Here is an 18,217-nt window from a genome sequence, read left to right on the forward strand (position 1 = left end):
GTTCAACTCATCTCTCTCCACTGTTGTTCTATTTTTTTTTATCTCCATGTCTCTCATACACTCATCTTGGCATAATCTCTCTCAAGCGACCGGTTTAAGCAGATCTAGCACACCCCGTAGTTGTAGAGCAGCTCAATTCGACAAGAAATTCTCGGTGGCGCTGTGTACGACAAAGCGTATAACAGTGGTGGACGGGTGGTTCAAGGTGTTTCAGATTGGTGGTTCATGGATTTTTGAAGAGGAGGCCCAATGGTGACAAGAAATGCTCAATGGCGCTGGGTGTACGACAAAGCGTATAGCAGGGGTGGATTGGTGGTTCAAGGTGTTTCCGATTGGTGGCGCATGGGTTTTGGATGAGGCAACACATTGGTCGGACGGTTGTTCAAGGGCTTCGACGTGGTTACTATTTGTATCAGTGGTTCAAAGTATTTTCAAATACTCTTTTTTCCTATTTTGTAATAATATTTTTCATCTTTTTAAGAGATATTTCTATATAAATATGTATAATGTGTATGCACTAATAATATTTGTTCTTGAACAAATATATTTTTTTATATTAATTATTCAGATTCATATAAATAATTTTTAAGTTATATTACTAAATAAAAGTTTAATCCTAATATAATATATATATTATAAATTTGTTTATATTAATAATATATTATTATTTTTTTTAAAATAAATTTACTATTTGGCCCGACATTTAAATGTCGTGCCACTAGATAACTTTTAGGCAACACAGAATGGGGATGACATGTCGTGTCTAAAAGTAGATTGGCACGAAAAATGGAGCTTTAAGGCATAATTTTTATCGTGCCAACAGACTTGTTTTTTCTCTTGTAGTGTCTACCCGATTGGGGCAGTTTAGGGTACCCTAGATTTTCATGTTTTTATGATATTTAGGGTATTGCCATGTTATCTATCGATAAGGAAACTTTTAGTTTTGATTTTAAGTCCCTGAAAAGTGGTTTAGCGTGTCACTCATTAGTTTTACGAATATTTTGACTAGGGGCCTGTAAATCGTCGAGCACCAGTTTTCACTAAGGGTTACTGACATGCTTGCATACAGAATCAAGGTAAGATTAGTATAATATGTTGGGTTTTATGCCCTAAATAAAACTCATTTCAATATAATCAGATTTACTTATTAATATAGATCAGAATTAACATTTAATGTTGCATGGTTCACATGATTTATTTCATGATTATATGTACATAATGTATGAATTCATCTGAAACCCTTTTCACATACTTGATCCTGTTTATTGTGCTGGCAACACATTGGAAAGTAAACATGACTATGTGAATAAAGTTTCCTAGATTTATCAGACATAGGGTTTTATAGATATGATAATCTACAACAGAGTTTACTTGCATTTGGAGAAATGCTATGTTCTTTCCAGAGCATTGGTTAAAGTAAAGCTCAGGTTGGATGCATGGAGTATGCATCGGAAGGGACCGATATTGAACTTTGACTTAGATTTAATCAAACTTACCGTAAAATCTATTCAAGTCAATATCGCCTAGTTGATCCTAGATCAAATGATCTTAATCCTGTTATGATTAGGCTCAATCTTGAAAGGCTATTCGTGTTCTTTGATTTGTTAGTAAAGCCTACTTTTAGGTCAGGGTGATACGTACATTTTGGGAACACGGTAGTGCAATTGAGTGGGAGCGCTATCATAAACATGGAATCTATAGCTTCTATCTAGCGAATAGTAAGCAAAGGATGATCTCCTTCGAGCTTGACCAAACGAACATAAATGGTGGAGTACTCATTTCACATAAGCTGAAATATCATTTATACGGGGTCAAGTGTTTTAAGGAATAAATACATTGTAGGGTGTAACGGTAATTTAATCCCTTTACAGTGTAGATCATTCATATAGAGGATCATTGATCGCATTAGGATTATAACAATGGATAACTAATGATGTGTCTATATGGTGGAACATATAGAGCATTCTATATACTGAGAGTGCAATTCTAAGTTCTATGCGTGGATTCAACGAAGAATTAATAAGTTAGTGAATTTTAGTGCTAAATTCTTGATCTACTTATTGGAAGCTCGGTTATATAGACCCATGGTCCCCCCACTAGTTGAGATAATATTGCTTGTAAGACTCATATAACTGGTTTTGATTAATCAATTATAATTCTCAAATTAGACTATGTCTATTTGTGAATTTTTCACTAAGTAAGGGCGAAATTGTAAAGAAAGAGTTTATAGGGGCATATTTGTTAATTATGATACTTTGTATGGTTCAATTAATAAATATGATAAATGACAATATTATTTAATAATTATTTATAGTTATTAAATAGTTAGAATTGACATTTAAATGGTTGAATTAGAAAATTGGCGTTTTTGAGAAAATCAGATGCAGAAAAGGTAAAACTGCAAAATTGCAAAAAGTGAGGCCCAAATCCACTAAACATGGCGAGCCACTTTTGTAGGCAATTTAAACTGATATTTTCATTATTTTAATGCCAAATAATTCAAACCTAACCCTAGTGGAATGCTATAAATAGATAGTGAAGGCTTCAGGAAAATTACACTTAAATTTTCTATTTTTCCTTCAGAGAAAAACCTGAGCCTTTCTCTCTCCCTATCTTTAGCTGCCACTTCTTCTTTCTCTTCCCTCTTGAATTTCAAAATTCTTAGTGTAAGAGTAGTGCCCACACACAGCAAGTGATACCTCAATCATAGTGAGGAAGATCGTGAAGAAAGACTTTCAGCAAGAAGGAGTTTCAGCATCAAAGATTCAGAGAAAGAGATCCAGGTTCAGATATTGATAATGGTCTGCTACAGCAAGGAATCAAGGGCTAGATATCTGAACGGAAGGAGTCATATTATTCCGCTGCACCCAATGTAAGGTTTCCTAAACTTTATATGTGTTTATTTCATCGTTTTAGAAAGTTCATATTTAGGGTGTTAAGCAACATACTTGTGAGTAGATCTAAGATCCTGGTAAAATAATTTCCAACAACTGGCATCAGAGCCATGGTAATTGATTTACTTGCAAGAAATTTGGACTTTAAAACGATTGTTTGTATGTTCTTTGGATGGTATCATGTTGTATTGAGTGTTATTTGATGATTGATTGATGTTTGTGAAATTTTCGTGAAAAATAATTGCGATTTTATCTCTGGAGTTATTTTTATTGGATAGTATGGAAAAAATTAAGCAAGTTAGCCTTTTACAGAACTTAATTTGGATTTTATTTGAATTAGTTATGATTTTTTGAAGATTTGAAAAAATCGGGGCTGTACTAATATTTTCCTGCGATCGCTAATCTGTCCGTACAGTTTCGAATTTTTTTGTTTTTCTTCGATTTTTCATGCTTTTCCATGGAATTAACTTCCAAATTTTTGTATAGTTTTGTATTTATACTATTACTATTCCTAATTCAATTCTAATTATCATTTTGAATTAATTTAATATTTTTTAAATTTAATTCAAGATATTAGTGTAATTTGAATTTGAATAGAATTAGTATCTATCTTCTTGCTTAAAAATCTATCTTATTTTTAAATTTGATTATATCTTATTTTTTTTAAATTTAAGGTCAGATTTTATAAGATATTTATAAAATCTTTTAAGATATTTTTAAGATATCTTATCTTTTAAGATATTTTTAATTATATCTTATCTTTTAAGATTTTTTTTTTAAATTAAATCTTTTTAGATATTTTGACCTTATTTAAATTTAAAATAAGATATTTATAATCATGTAATTTTAAATATATGTAAGATATTTTGCTAACTTTTAAATTTTGTTATTTTATTTATTTAAATTAAATTTAAAATCTGAAAAGATATTTCATTTATCTTTTCTAATTTTCATTTAATTTTTATTTTCAAAATAACATTTAATTTTTAAAAGTAGTTAACAAATTTTGAAATGATATTTAGGTTGGTTGAAACCTAATTTTTCAAAAAGTAGGTTTAATTTTAAATATTTTTTTTAAATTTCGAAATTTAAATTTTATTTCCGAAATTAAATTTTTTTTTCGAATATTAAAATATTTTTTAATTATTTATTTTTCGAAATTATTTATTTAAAATTAAATAAATCCTACTTCCAACTATCCAGCTAACCTTGTTGCAGGAGTATGTGGTTTTAGCTTGTATGTAAGTTTTTAAAACCTATTATTACTTGATTGCAAATAGCCATGGTTACCTTTTGCCAGATCTAATGATCTGATGGCTCCCTTGGTCAAGATAATAATTTGTAACAGGTATATTTACAATCTTCTTTTATCTGTGTATGACCTAGCAACATGATAGGACCCATCCAAAGTGTGCCTGTGTGAGCCTATGTGTTTAATTTTATTATAGATGCATATAGGTTAATGTTGCTAAAATAAATTATCATAGTTCTTGATAGAATTTATTTAGGCCCATTTATTTTTTGGGCCTATTCAATTAATAACAGTTGTTCTTATTAAGTTTAAATTCCTCTCTTTTGGGTCTTGTGTGAGAGTTGGGAGCCATAGAAGTGGGTACGACATACTGAAATATCATTTATACGGGGTCAAGTGTTCTTATTAAGGTTAAACTGATATTTTCATTATTTTAATGCCAAATAATTCAAACCTAACCCTAGTGGAATGCTATAAATAGATAGTGAAGGCTTCAGGAAAATTACACTTAAATTTTCTATTTTTCCTTCAGAGAAAAACCTGAGCCTTTCTCTCTCCCTATCTTTAGCTGCCACGTCTTCTTTCTCTTCCCTCTTGAATTTCGAAATTCTTAGTGTAAGAGTAGTGCCCACACACAGCAAGTGATACCTCAATCATAGTGAGGAAGATCGTGAAGAAAGACTTTCAGCAAGAAGGAGTTTCAGCATCAAAGATTCAGAGAAAGAGATCCAGGTTCAGATATTGATAATGCTCTGCTACAGCAAGGAATCAAGGGCTAGATATCTGAACGGAAGGAGTCATATTATTCCGCTGCACCCAATGTAAGGTTTCCTAAACTTTATATGTGTTTATTTCATCGTTTTAGAAAGTTCATATTTAGGGTGTTAAGCAACATACTTGTGAGTAGATCTAAGATCCTGGTAAAATAATTTCTAACAACTGGCATTAGAGCCATGGTAATTGATTTACTTGCAAGAAATTTGGACTTTAAAACGATTGTTTGTATGTTCTTTGGATGGTATCATGTTGTATTGAGTGTTATTTGATGATTGATTGATGTTTGTGAAATTTTTCGTGAAAAATAATTGCGATTTTATCTCTGGAGTTATTTTTATTGGATAGTATGGAAAAAATTAAGCAAGTTAGCCTTTTACAGAACTTAATTTGGATTTTATTTGAATTAGTTATGATTTTTTGAAGATTTGAAAAAATCGGGGCTGTACTGATATTTTCCTGCGATCGCATGTTTTTCTTCGATTTTTCATGCTTTTCCATGGAATTAACTTCCAATTTTTTGTGTAGTTTTGTATTTATACTATTACTATTCCTAATTCAATTCTAATTATCATTTTGAATTAATTTAATATTTTTTAAATTTAATTCAAGATATTAGTGTAATTTGAATTTGAATAGAATTAGTATCTATCTTCTTGCTTAAAAATCTATCTTATTTTTAAATTTGATTATATCTTATTTTTTTTAAATTTAAGGTCAGATTTTATAAGATATTTATAAAATCTTTTAAGATATTTTTAAGATATCTTATCTTTTAAGATATTTTTAATTATATCTTATCTTTTAAGATCTTCTTTTTAAATTAAATCTTTTTAGATATTTTGACCTTATTTAAATTTAAAATAAGATATTTATAATCATGTAATTTTAAATAGATGTAAGATATTTTGCTAACTTTTAAATTTTGTTATTTTATTTATTTAAATTAAATTTAAAATCTGAAAAGATATTTCATTTATCTTTTCTAATTTTCATTTAATTTTTATTTTCAAAATAACATTTAATTTTTAAAAGTAGTTAACAAATTTTGAAATGATATTTAGGTTGGTTGAAACCTAATTTTTCAAAAAGTAGGTTTAATTTTAAATATTTTTTTTAAATTTTGAAATTTAAATTTTATTTCCGAAATTAAAATTTTTTTTCGAATATTAAAATATTTTTTAATTATTTATTTTTCGAAATTATTTATTTAAAATTAAATAAATCCTACTTCCAACTATCCAGCTAACCTTGTTGCAGGAGTATGTGGTTTTAGCTTGTATGTAAGTTTTTAAAACCTATTATTACTTGATTGCAAATAGCCATGGTTACCTTTTGCCAGATCTAATGATCTGATGGCTCCCTTGGTCAAGATAATAATTTGTAACAGGTATATTTACAATCTTCTTTCATCTGTGTATGACCTAGCAACATGATAGGACCCATCCAAAGTGTGCCTGTGTGAGCCTATGTGTTTAATTTTATTATAGATGCATATAGGTTAATGTTGCTAAAATAAATTATCATAGTTCTTGATAGAATTTATTTAGGCCCATTTATTTTTTGGACCTATTCAATTAATAACAGTTGTTCTTATTAAGTTTAAATTCCTCTCTTTGGGGTCTTGTGTGAGAGTTGGGAGCCATAGAAGTGGGTACGACATACTGAACCCAGCACCCCCTCACATGAACCACCCCAATTGTGAAGGCCCATTTGCCTGATTTGAACAACTGTACTAGGTTAATTACACTAGTTTAACCTAATAAAATTGATTAGCAACATAATTAATTTCATTTATTTTGAAATTAATTTAAGAAAATTATAGTTTAAAGAATTCTTTATTCTAAGCTAAACTATATGTATTTTCTTGTATTTAATTAAATATAGAATTATAACCATCTAGATTCTTTCTGGAACTTAATTTAAATTTTTCATTAAATATTCTTATTTAAGTTGATATTTAGTTATCTACAACTAACCAACTTAAATCTGAATATCTTTTGAATTTCAAATTTCAAAATTAAGTTGAGGAATTTTAGGCATTGGTTATTAAGATTCTTTAGATATTTTTTAAGTTAATATTTTTTCGAATATTAACTTAAAATGGAATATTTTAAAATTAAGTGGTTACAACTTAATTTTTGATATTTAATTAAATTTAAATTTGAAAAATATTTACGTTCTAGATTTTTTCTAATACAACTTAAATTAGATATTTTTTCAAATTTTGTGGAAAAGATACTTAGTCAAATAAGATATTTTCTAGATAGTTATTTCTAGACTACTTATTATTTCTAATATTAAATAGGAAATATTATACATTGTGAAATTAATTACTTATTAATTAATTTTGGTACAATTTATTTTAAGTATATTTTTCCTAGTATTAAACTAGAGATTAATAATTAAGCCTTCTCTACACTTAATTATTTATTTCTTGAATTTAATACATTTAATTAATTTGAAAATTAAATATCTAAGTTGATTTTCATCATGATACTTAAATATTTCTTTTTTCATGACATTTAATTAAATCGAAAATTATTTTTAGTTGAAATTTATTTTTTCAACTAAATTTAAATAATTTTCAAAATATATTTTTTTTCTTTATTTTATTAATCAAACTTCGAAATTGCATTTCTTAAATGCTGGAATTTCAAATTTTATTTGAAAAATAGATTAAGTTGTAAATTAATTATTTATTTTAATTAATTCTTGGATCAACTTAAATCAATGATTTTTTCATTTATTGATTAATTTAAAATAAATTGAATTAAAGTATATTATTAGAAATTGAATTAATTAGTCAAAGGAAAATCTAGATAGATGATATTTTTGCTTGAAGTATTTTTCTAGTGTATTTAATTAAATAGAAAATTAATGTTTAAGTTGATTTTCATCATCATACTTAAATATTTGAAATTTTTCTTATATATATATTTAATTAAATAGGAAAATTATATTTTTTGTTGTAAATTAATTTTATTAATTAATTTTGGGCCAACATTAAATTAGAATAATTTTTCCAGGATTTATTTTTTATTTTAACATGCATTTTTCGAAAAATTGTATTCTTAAATACTTTAATTTTTCGAAATGCAATATATATTTATAGAAAATTAAATTTGAGTTGTAAATTAATTTAAATTAATTTTGTAACAACTTAAAGTGAATATTTTTCTAAATATTTATTGGAAATTATTACTAAGATGGAAATAATTCATGTTATTTTCATATCCATCTAAGTAAAATTTATAAATATTAAATTAAAATTTATATTTAGAATTTTTCATTCTAAATTGGAAATTTTAATTAAATAAATATATATTTAAAATAAATGAATAAATAAAGAGAATCAAAGAAAATACAACTCTCTTTAAATAATGAGCTTTATTATTAAGATATTCGATCTCCATTGTGGGTTTTACACCGCGTTTGTTTTAGTGAGTAATCCTCCCTAATGGAGGAACGTTCATTAGCAATTTCGCACCGTTTAACCTCGCATGATAAGTAGTTTGTAAGTGTTTTGTATGGTATAGATCACCCTAATGGTGGCGACCATACTTGACTTGCAAATTATGAAACAATGGTGGAAGCTCATAAGATAGAATTGCCTTGACTCTCGCCTAAACGGGACAACGCTGAATTCCAATCTTGATCGAATAAAAGGTTGCTAGAATGTTTAACATTTTAGACGAGCTGACAACTCTATTCAATGAATGGTAGCTTTGACTCTCGCCTAAACGGGACAACCGATATCGCCTTGTTGAAAACCTTGGAAATTATTTAGGATTGTATGTTTTAGTATTTTCACTTGTCATTCCTACTTGCTATATGTTTATAATTTCTGAATTGTGTATGAATTTATATTGAACCATGTTATTTTCTGTTATTAAGTTGTAGTTTAATTTCGAATCTTCATTGTTGGTCTAACATGTTTGTTTTTCTAATGAGATAAATCCCTAATGGATTTTCACCATTAGACATACATAATAGTGTAAGATCTCGAAAGATAAATATTGTATATGCGACATCTAGCTGTTCGTCAATTGATGACACCTTAGACTAGTATTTTTACGATATGAAACAAGAAGATTGTATAAATAAGATTACTTTGACTTTCGCTAATCGAAGCATCGTTGGATTCTTATTTTAAACGAAATTATCCTAATTCCTCTTAGCTTATTCATTTCGAATTAGCTTTAAAAACATATCATTGGATGAATGATCTATAAATCATTTCATGTCATTTTATATGACGCATATGATTATAATCCCGAAATTCTATTCCCAATTGATATAAATCCTCAATCTTAGAAATCTCCTACTTGTATGGGCAAATCTGACTTAGAGTTTGTATTAGTAGTGGTGGTCCAAGAAAGAATTACTCATTATATTTGGTTGAATTTAAGTCTTTGACTTTAATTTTAGAATCCAAACAGAAATTTTTTTATATTTCTAATTCCAGAATACAATACAGTTACACTTTCTCAAGTGTTTAATATCTATCTTCTATTAATGGATTAAAACTGTATGGAATATGAGTTATGTATTCTGTGACCAGGATCCACTTACAGTATTCTAAGAACTCTTTGATGTAACTAAACCTATGTCATCAATAGACACTACCATTTTTTTTAATCTATGGCATTTGTATCTTGTTCATAGTGGATTTGACAAGATCAATCTCTGCAAAGAGTTAATATGCCTATATCCACTGAAAGTAGTTCATCTCATTCGCAGATGGATGTACATTCAGGGGTGGATATGAGTTTTTCGTTGTATTCTTAAAACGATAACTCTAGATTATACCTTTTGGCAAAGAAATTTGAAATGTTTGAAAAATTTCATTAATTTCTAGCAATGGTTAAAACCATTAAGGTAAGTGGTTAAAGATCTTGCGAACTGATAGGGGTGGAGAAATAGTTAGTAGATATGCAGTTCAAAGATCATTAATTTGATTTTTGAATTATATCGAAACTTACCTCCCCAGAAATTTCGATTTGCACATTGATGATTAGTTACTAGTCGTTGCCTAATTCCTTCTATGGTAATACAATTTCAGAATGATGTAATGATTGTATACTTAATGTAAATCATTACTAGATTCATGGATGACCTAATCAAAATCTTAAGAAAAGCTAGAACTGTTAACCATGGTTTGTTAGCTGTTCTAAGTGATTAGGGGTGGACCATCCCATTGTCAATAGATAAGAAAGTGTGTAAAGCCCGCTTAGTTAATTTGGAAATTAGCAGTTATTTATGTTAATCAGGAAATTATTTATAGCTATTTAAATAATTTATCATGGATATTTATGGAATTCAGATATGCATATTTATGTCATCAGCAGTTTTTATATTTCGCATTTCCGGTGTCCGGTATTTTGGAACGCGGCGTTTGGCTCAGTAGAAATCACAACTTAGTATGTTAGATTTTGGGGACGGGTTTTAGACATTGGGAATGTCGGGAATGGCCGGGAATTTAGAATGTCCCAAAAATACCCCTTTAGTATGGTTTTAGTGATTTTATGGTGGAGGGGCAAAATGGTCTTTTTGCCCCATTAGTGTTTTGTTTTATGTGATTTATTAAATGGAAAATTAGGTATTTATTTTATTAAGTATTGGCTGAAATGAGTTAATTAAATGGTTTTATTAGGTTGGTATTAAATGACTTTCTTTTATTTTACAACACTTAGAAAAAATTCCAAAAAAAAGTTTCAAACTCTCTCTTTCTTTCTCTTCCATTTTCGGCCAGCCTTGAGCAGCTAGGAGAAGGTGTTTTTCCTTTGATTTTGGCTAGTTATTCTTCATCCTTTAAGGTCTATTGCAACTAGGTTGGTTCATGTCTCTTTCCCTCTTTAAATTCTTGAAGAAAATGTGTGTAAATGTGAATTGCATGTTGGATTTTTATGTTGTTGTTGCTGCTGTAATCTAGTGATTATTTTGTGTTTAAGCATGATGAGTTTAGGGTTGTTTTGATGCTTGATTACTAGGTTGAGCATGCTAGAAGTGAATATGTGAAATTATGTAATTTTGAGAGAAAATGCCATGAATTGTTTCTGTGAATTGCTGGATGTTATTGTTTGTTTTCAGAGGCTATATTATGCTAGTTTAGGTTGATTTTAGCTGGTTTGCAGGCTTGTTTTGTGGTTTTGCTCAAGCTTGAGTTTGGAACTCAAAGCTTGAGCTCCAATGGCAAAATTTGTGTATGTGGTTTCTGGGTAGGTTTGATGCCTTGGAAATGTTTATTAGGACCTATGTAGGAGGTCTGGAAAGTTTGGGACCATTTGGGTTCGAAATGGTCAAGATATGGGAATTTTTGGTTGTCGCTCGCGAGGAACCGGAATTCCGGTTGAGCATCCGGAATTCCGGATGGGGGTTCAGATTTTCCCAGAACCGGAATTCCGGTTGGGCAACCGGACTTCCGGATGGGGGATTTTTCCGAACCCTAGTTTTCCTCGTTTTTGGGTTTTTAGGGGTATTGCCATGCTATTTATCGATAGGGAAACTTTTAGTTTCGAGTTTAAGTCCCCGGGAAGTGATTTAGCGTATCACTTATAGCGTTGTGGTTTTTATGGTTTAGGAGCCAGTAATCCGCCGTTCAGCTTCAGTTCCAGTCAGGTTGACCGGCACACCTGAAATCGGAATCCAGGTAAGATTAGTATAACAGTATGCATATGTAGTTTACATGTTTAGCGTGCATGTAGGAAGCCTGTTAGATTACATTAGATATGTATTTAGGCTTCGAACCACCCAACCCTGTCACGTCGGTACGAGTGGAGTATGACCAGCGGCGGAGTATGACCAGGTTCGACCGATCAGCCGACACCGGTTGGTGGTTCGGCTATTGACCTATCCCGTCGGTACAGCCGGAGTATGACCAGTGCCGGAGTATGACCGGCTCGACCGATCAGAGGATACTTGTCAATAGTACCGTCCCCCGAACGTTCAAAACTCGGTACCATGTTGGACATGGCGGTAGTGCTCGCACCATGTTGGACATGGCGATGGCGGGACTCGGTATCGTGTTGGACACGGCGGTCGGTTTTATGTATGATATTATTATGCTTTTCTTGCGAGTCTGTCGACTCACAGTTTACGTTGCATGTGTAGGTAAAGGCAAGGCAGTTGCTGATGGACCGTGAGCGAGCTTATGGGATTGTACATGTCGGGGCGGTTAGGCCTGGAGCGTACGATCCTCGGGACAGCACGGCTGAGATTTTGTAATTGTCGTTAGACGACTTTATTTTGATGTAAAAGTTGAACAGTGAAAACGTTTGTAAATATTTTTATAAATCGGGATCCCGAGACTTTTTGGTAAAATGGTTTATAAGTTTAATGAAAAAGCAAAATTTTAATTAATCACGTTTTTCCATAAACCTCGTTGATTAGCAACGAGCTGCACAGTACGTTTAAAAATCACGTAATACGCCTAATTTAGTTAGGGTGTTCCAATTTGGTATCAGAGCCGCTGTGTTGTCTTCCGAAGATCGTCACGACATGTACAATCATCATCGCAGCTAGCTCGGTTCACGGTTCAGTAAGCCTTTATTGCTTTAGTAGTTTATTTTATTCAGTTATGAAAAAGAAAAGCCTGTTAGGAAGCATGTTAGTAGCCTGATAGTAGAATAGGCGCATGTTTCATTTCTAATTTCCAAATTAAGCGGCATTAGTAAGCTCGCCCTGAATACGACCTGATATGCCAACTCTTGGTTTCGCAGGCGGTTCTAGCTAGATGGACGCCAGGCGGACCACGAGGAGTCAGGGCAACTCAGTGGGGTCGAATCAGGGAGAGGGAGCTCGGTTTCCCCCACCGCTGTGGGGCCGGGCGAGAGGTCCCCGAGGCGGGGCTCGTGGTCGGGGTGATGAGAACCCACCACAGCTGCCTGTGCTCCCCCTCGATCGTGAGCCCCGAATCGGGAGCCGCGGTTTGCGGAGATGCAAGCCCGGATCGAAGAACAAGACCTCGAGATTCGTAGGCCGAGACAGCAGGTGCTCCCGCAGCCCGGCCGCAGTTCCGCCGCACTCGCCCGCCGCCTGTGCCGAGATGGTAGTGGCGGCCCACGGGTTGGAACCTTTATATGAACGGTTCGAAGCAAGCACCTCCGTATTCCCGGGAGGTCCGGATGTGTCGAAAGCCGAGCAAAGGGCTTACGGTGATCACCGTAATCTTGAACTTTATGGGTGTCACCGCAACGACAGAGTGGTGTGCGCCACCTTTCGGGCCCGGGAGGATGCCCCGGTATGGTGGGACATGGTGTCTCGGTATTCACGATGTCACCACCATGACTTGGGAGAGGTTCCAGAACTTTTCAACGCGAAGTACTACAACGAGGCGGTTAGAAGCGCCAAGAGAAAGGAATTCGTTCACCCGACCCACGGGGAGAACATGAGTGTCACCGAGTATACTACTCGGTTGACCGGTTGGCGAGGTTAGCCTCGGGAATTGTGCCGACCGACTTCGGCGAAAGGAGAAGTATCCGGACGGGTTGAATCCCAAGATCGTGCATGACCCGATGATTACCACCGACGACGGCACCACCTACGCTCGGATGGTGGAGAAGGCACCGCGAGCCGAGGGCGCGGTGGGATGTATGTCGCATTCGCCCAAGATCTCGGTCGGTGGCGGAGCTCCTACCCCTCCCCGCATCGGGATTTAGCAGGGGAGTAGTGGTTCGGCCATTGATCGGCAGGAAGAGGGCACCCACTTCCGGCGGCTCGAGTCGAACAAGAGGTTCCGGGGAACCGAACGGCAGGAGTCGTCCCGGTGGTAATGAGACTCGCTTCTCCTATCCCGAGTGCCCTATCCGCAAGAGGCATCATCGGGGAGAGTGCAAGGGGCAGTGGATGCTTTCATTGTGGCATGCCCGGCACTTCAAGAGGGAATGTCCCCGGGCCCGCCGTAGGCACCGAGAGCTCCAGCCGATACCCACTCCGGCTGTGGTATTCGCCATCACGCAGCCGATGCGGATGCCGGCCCATCGGTTGTTACAGTCGGATTCTTATTAACGACTCGTTTTATTCAAGATCTTGTTTGATTCGGGGCTACACGTTCTTATGTGGCGGCCGAGTCTTTAGTAAGTTGGGTAGACCCTTTGATAGATATGAGTCGTGGTTTGGAACCCCGTTACTCCGGCGGAGAATTGGTTATCTCCAATAGGTGGATTAGGTCTATGCCAATCAGGATAGACGGTAGAGAGTTGAGCGCTGATCTGATAGAGATGAGCTTAGTCGAATTTGATATTATTTTAGGAATGGATTTCCTATCTAAATATTCGGCGAGCATTGATTGCAAGAGGAAGATGGTGGTCTTCCAACCGGTAAAGTGAAGAACCGTTCGTATTTGTGGGTTCGGTTCGGGGATCTCGGATCCCGGTGATCTCGGCTATGTCGGCCGAGAGAATTATTGCACGGTGGGTGCTTAGGGTTTCTGGCCGTGGTGGTGGACACCACTCGGCCAGACACCGTTCGGCCTGAGGACATCAGAGTAGTTCGGGAATTTTTGGACGTTTTTCCCGAAGAACTTCCAGGGTTACCACCTCATCGGGAGATTGACTTTGTGATTGACTTGGCACCAGGGGTGGATCCGGTTTCTAAAGCCCCGTATAGGATGGCTCCAGCTGAACTTAAGGAATTGAAGATTCAGCTCCAGGGGTTGCTTGACATAGGGTTCATTCGGCCCAGTGTGTCACCTTGGGGAGCCCCGGTTTTGTTCGTGAAGAAAAAGGATGGATCTATGAGGATGTGCATCGACTACAGAGAGTTGAACAAGCTGACGGTGAAGAATAAATATCCATTACCTAGGATCGATGACTTGTTCGATCAGCTTCGGGGAAGACGGTCTTTTCTAAGATTGACCTCCGTTCGGGTTATCATCGGATTGAGGATCCGAGAGGAGGACATTCCAAAGACGGCTTTCCGCACTAGGTATGGACACTACGAGTTCCTGGTTATGTCATTCGGACTAACCAATGCTCCTGCAGCATTCATGGACCTGATGAATAGAGTATTCAAGGATTTCCTCGATATCTGTGTAATTGTGTTTATCGACGACATCCTCGTGTACTCTCGCCGAAGAGGAGCATGAGTTACATCTTCAGATGGTACTGCAACGACTTCGAGAACATAGACTCTACGCCAAGTTCAAGAAATGTGAGTTCTGGTTGTCTCAGGTGTCCTTCCTAGGGCACATTGTGAGTAAAGATGGGATCAAGGTGGATCCCGGGAAGATTGAATCCGTCAGGGATTGGCCGAGACCGAAGACAGTGACAGAGATCAGAAGCTTCTTGGGGTTAGCCGGGTACTACCGTAGGTTCGTGGAGGGGTTCTCCAAAATTTCAATGCCCCTAACCGAGCTTACAAAGAAGAATCAGCGATTTATCTGGTCAGATAAATGCGAAGCTAGTTTTCGTGAGCCGAAACGAGAGGTTGATTACCGCTCCGTACTAGCTTTGCCTTCGGACGAGGAGAAGTTCGTGGTCTATTGTGACGCATCCAAACGGGGTTTGGGGTGCGTATTGATGCAAGCCGATCGGGTTATCGCTTACGCCTCCCGTCGGCTAAAGGATTATGAACAGCCGATACCCGACTCATGATTTAGAATTGGCCGCAGTGGTTTTTGCACTGAAGATTTGGCGGCATTACTTGTATGGTGAGAAGTGCGAGATCTATACCGACCATAAAAGTCTCAAGTATTTCTTTACTCAGAAAGATTTGAACATGAGACAAAGGCGTTGGTTGGAGTTAGTGAAGGATTATGATTGCGAGATCCTCTATCATCCCGGAAAAGCCAATGTAGTGGCCGATGCCCTGAGTAGAAAGGGTCCCGGGCAGATAGCTAGCATGGTTCAGATCTCACCTCGCCCAGCGAGAGGATATGGTCGGGTCCAAGATTGAGTTTGTGGTAGGACGGCTACACAACTTAACGCTGCAATCTGATCTGTTAGAAAGAATAAAAGTTGCTCAGACGACAGATCCGGAGTTAGTGAAGATCCGAGATGAGGTATTGGCTGGTCAAGCCAAAGACTTTTCAGTGTCAGATAGTGGAGTGCTTTTGTATAAAGCCAGGGTTTGTGTCCCGAACAAAGGTGGACTTGAGAAACGAGATCTTCGAGGAGGCTCATTCTACTCCATATTCTCTACATCCCTAAGACCACCAAGATGTATCAAGATTTGAAACCGTACTTCGGTGGAGCGGTATGAAGAAGAATTTGGTAGAATTCGTTTCGAGATGCCTCACGTGTCGAGATCAAGGCCGAACATCGAGACCAGCAGGTTGTTGCGGCCTCTAACCCTACCAGTGGAAATGGGAGGACATTACGATGGATTTTGTGGTCGGGTTACCTAGGACCACGGGTATGTATGACTCCATCCGGGTAGTGGTGGATCGATTTACGAAATCGCTCATTTTCTCACGGTTAGAACAACGTTTACGGTGGATCGATTGGCGAGTTATACGTCGTGGAGATAGTGAGACTTCACGGGGTACCGAAGTCTATAGTTTCGGACAGGATCCGAAATTCACCTCCAAATTTTGGCAAAGTTTGCAACGGGCAATGGGTACAAAGCTAAAATTCAAGACAGCATTCCATCCTCAGACAGATGGTCAGTCCGAAAGGACAATTCAGATATTGGAGGATATGCTGAGAGCCTGTGTTATGGACTTTGAGGGTTCATGGAATAAATACCTACCGTTAATAGAGTTTTCATACAACAACAGTTATCAGAGTACGATAGGGATGGCACCCTATGAACTGTTGTACGGTAGGAAGTGCAGATCCCCTATCCACTGGGATGAGACAGGGGAGAGGAAATACCTAGGTCCGAGTCGGTTCGGCGGACCAATGAGGCAATAGAGAAGATTAAAGCCGAATGCTTGCCTCCCGGAGCATGTAAGAGTTACGCAGTCCGAAACGTCGAGATGTTGAGTTCCGAGTAGGGGACCATGTGTTTTTGCGAGTATCTCCGATGAAGGGGATTAAACGTTTCGGGAAAAGAGGCAAGTTATGCCCTAGATTTACAGGACCTTTCGAGATTCTCGAGAAGATAGGTCAAGTGGCATATCGGTTAGCATTGCCTCCAGCTTTATCAAGCGTGCACAACGTATTTCATGTCTCAATGTTGAGAAAATACGTTTCGTACCCCTCTCATATACTCGCTATGAGAGCCTTCGGCTTTCGCCGATATGTCCTATGAGGAACAACGGTGCGGATCCTGGATAGAAAGGATAAAGTCCTTCGGAATAAGACCATAGCGTTGGTCAAGGTTCTCTGGAGAAACAGTAAGGTGGAAGAAGCCACCTGGGAGCTAGAATCAGATATGCGAGCTCAATATCCAGAGTTATTCAGGTTAGATTTCGGGGACGAAATCCTTTTAAGGGGGGGATAGTTGTAAAGCCCGCTTAGTTAATTTGGAAATTAGCAGTTATTTATGTTAATCAGGAAATTATTTATAGCTATTTAAATAATTTATCATGGATATTTATGGAATTCAGATATGCATATTTATGTCATCAGCAGTTTTTATATTTCGCATTTCCGGTGTCCGGTATTTTGGAACGCGGCGTTTGGCTCAGTAGAAATCACAACTTAGTATGTTAGATTTTGGGGACGGGTTTTAGACATTGGGAATGTCGGGAATGGCCGGGAATTTAGAATGTCCCAAAAATACCCCTTTAGTATGGTTTTAGTGATTTTATGGTGGAGGGGCAAAATGGTCTTTTTGCCCCATTAGTGTTTTGTTTTATGTGATTTATTAAATGGAAAATTAGGTATTTATTTTATTAAGTATTGGCTGAAATGAGTTAATTAAATGGTTTTATTAGGTTGGTATTAAATGACTTTCTTTTATTTTACAACACTTAGAAAAAATTCCAAAAAAAAGTTTCAAACTCTCTCTTTCTTTCTCTTCCATTTTCGGCCAGCCTTGAGCAGCTAGGAGAAGGTGTTTTTCCTTTGATTTTGGCTAGTTATTCTTCATCCTTTAAGGTCTATTGCAACTAGGTTGGTTCATGTCTCTTTCCCTCTTTAAATTCTTGAAGAAAATGTGTGTAAATGTGAATTGCATGTTGGATTTTTATGTTGTTGTTGCTGCTGTAATCTAGTGATTATTTTGTGTTTAAGCATGATGAGTTTAGGGTTGTTTTGATGCTTGATTACTAGGTTGAGCATGCTAGAAGTGAATATGTGAAATTATGTAATTTTGAGAGAAAATGCCATGAATTGTTTCTGTGAATTGCTGGATGTTATTGTTTGTTTTCAGAGGCTATATTATGCTAGTTTAGGTTGATTTTAGCTGG

The sequence above is a fragment of the Cannabis sativa genome, chromosome 6 (genome assembly GCF_029168945.1).
Source record: "Cannabis sativa cultivar Pink pepper isolate KNU-18-1 chromosome 6, ASM2916894v1, whole genome shotgun sequence".
Taxonomy (NCBI): domain Eukaryota; kingdom Viridiplantae; phylum Streptophyta; class Magnoliopsida; order Rosales; family Cannabaceae; genus Cannabis; species Cannabis sativa.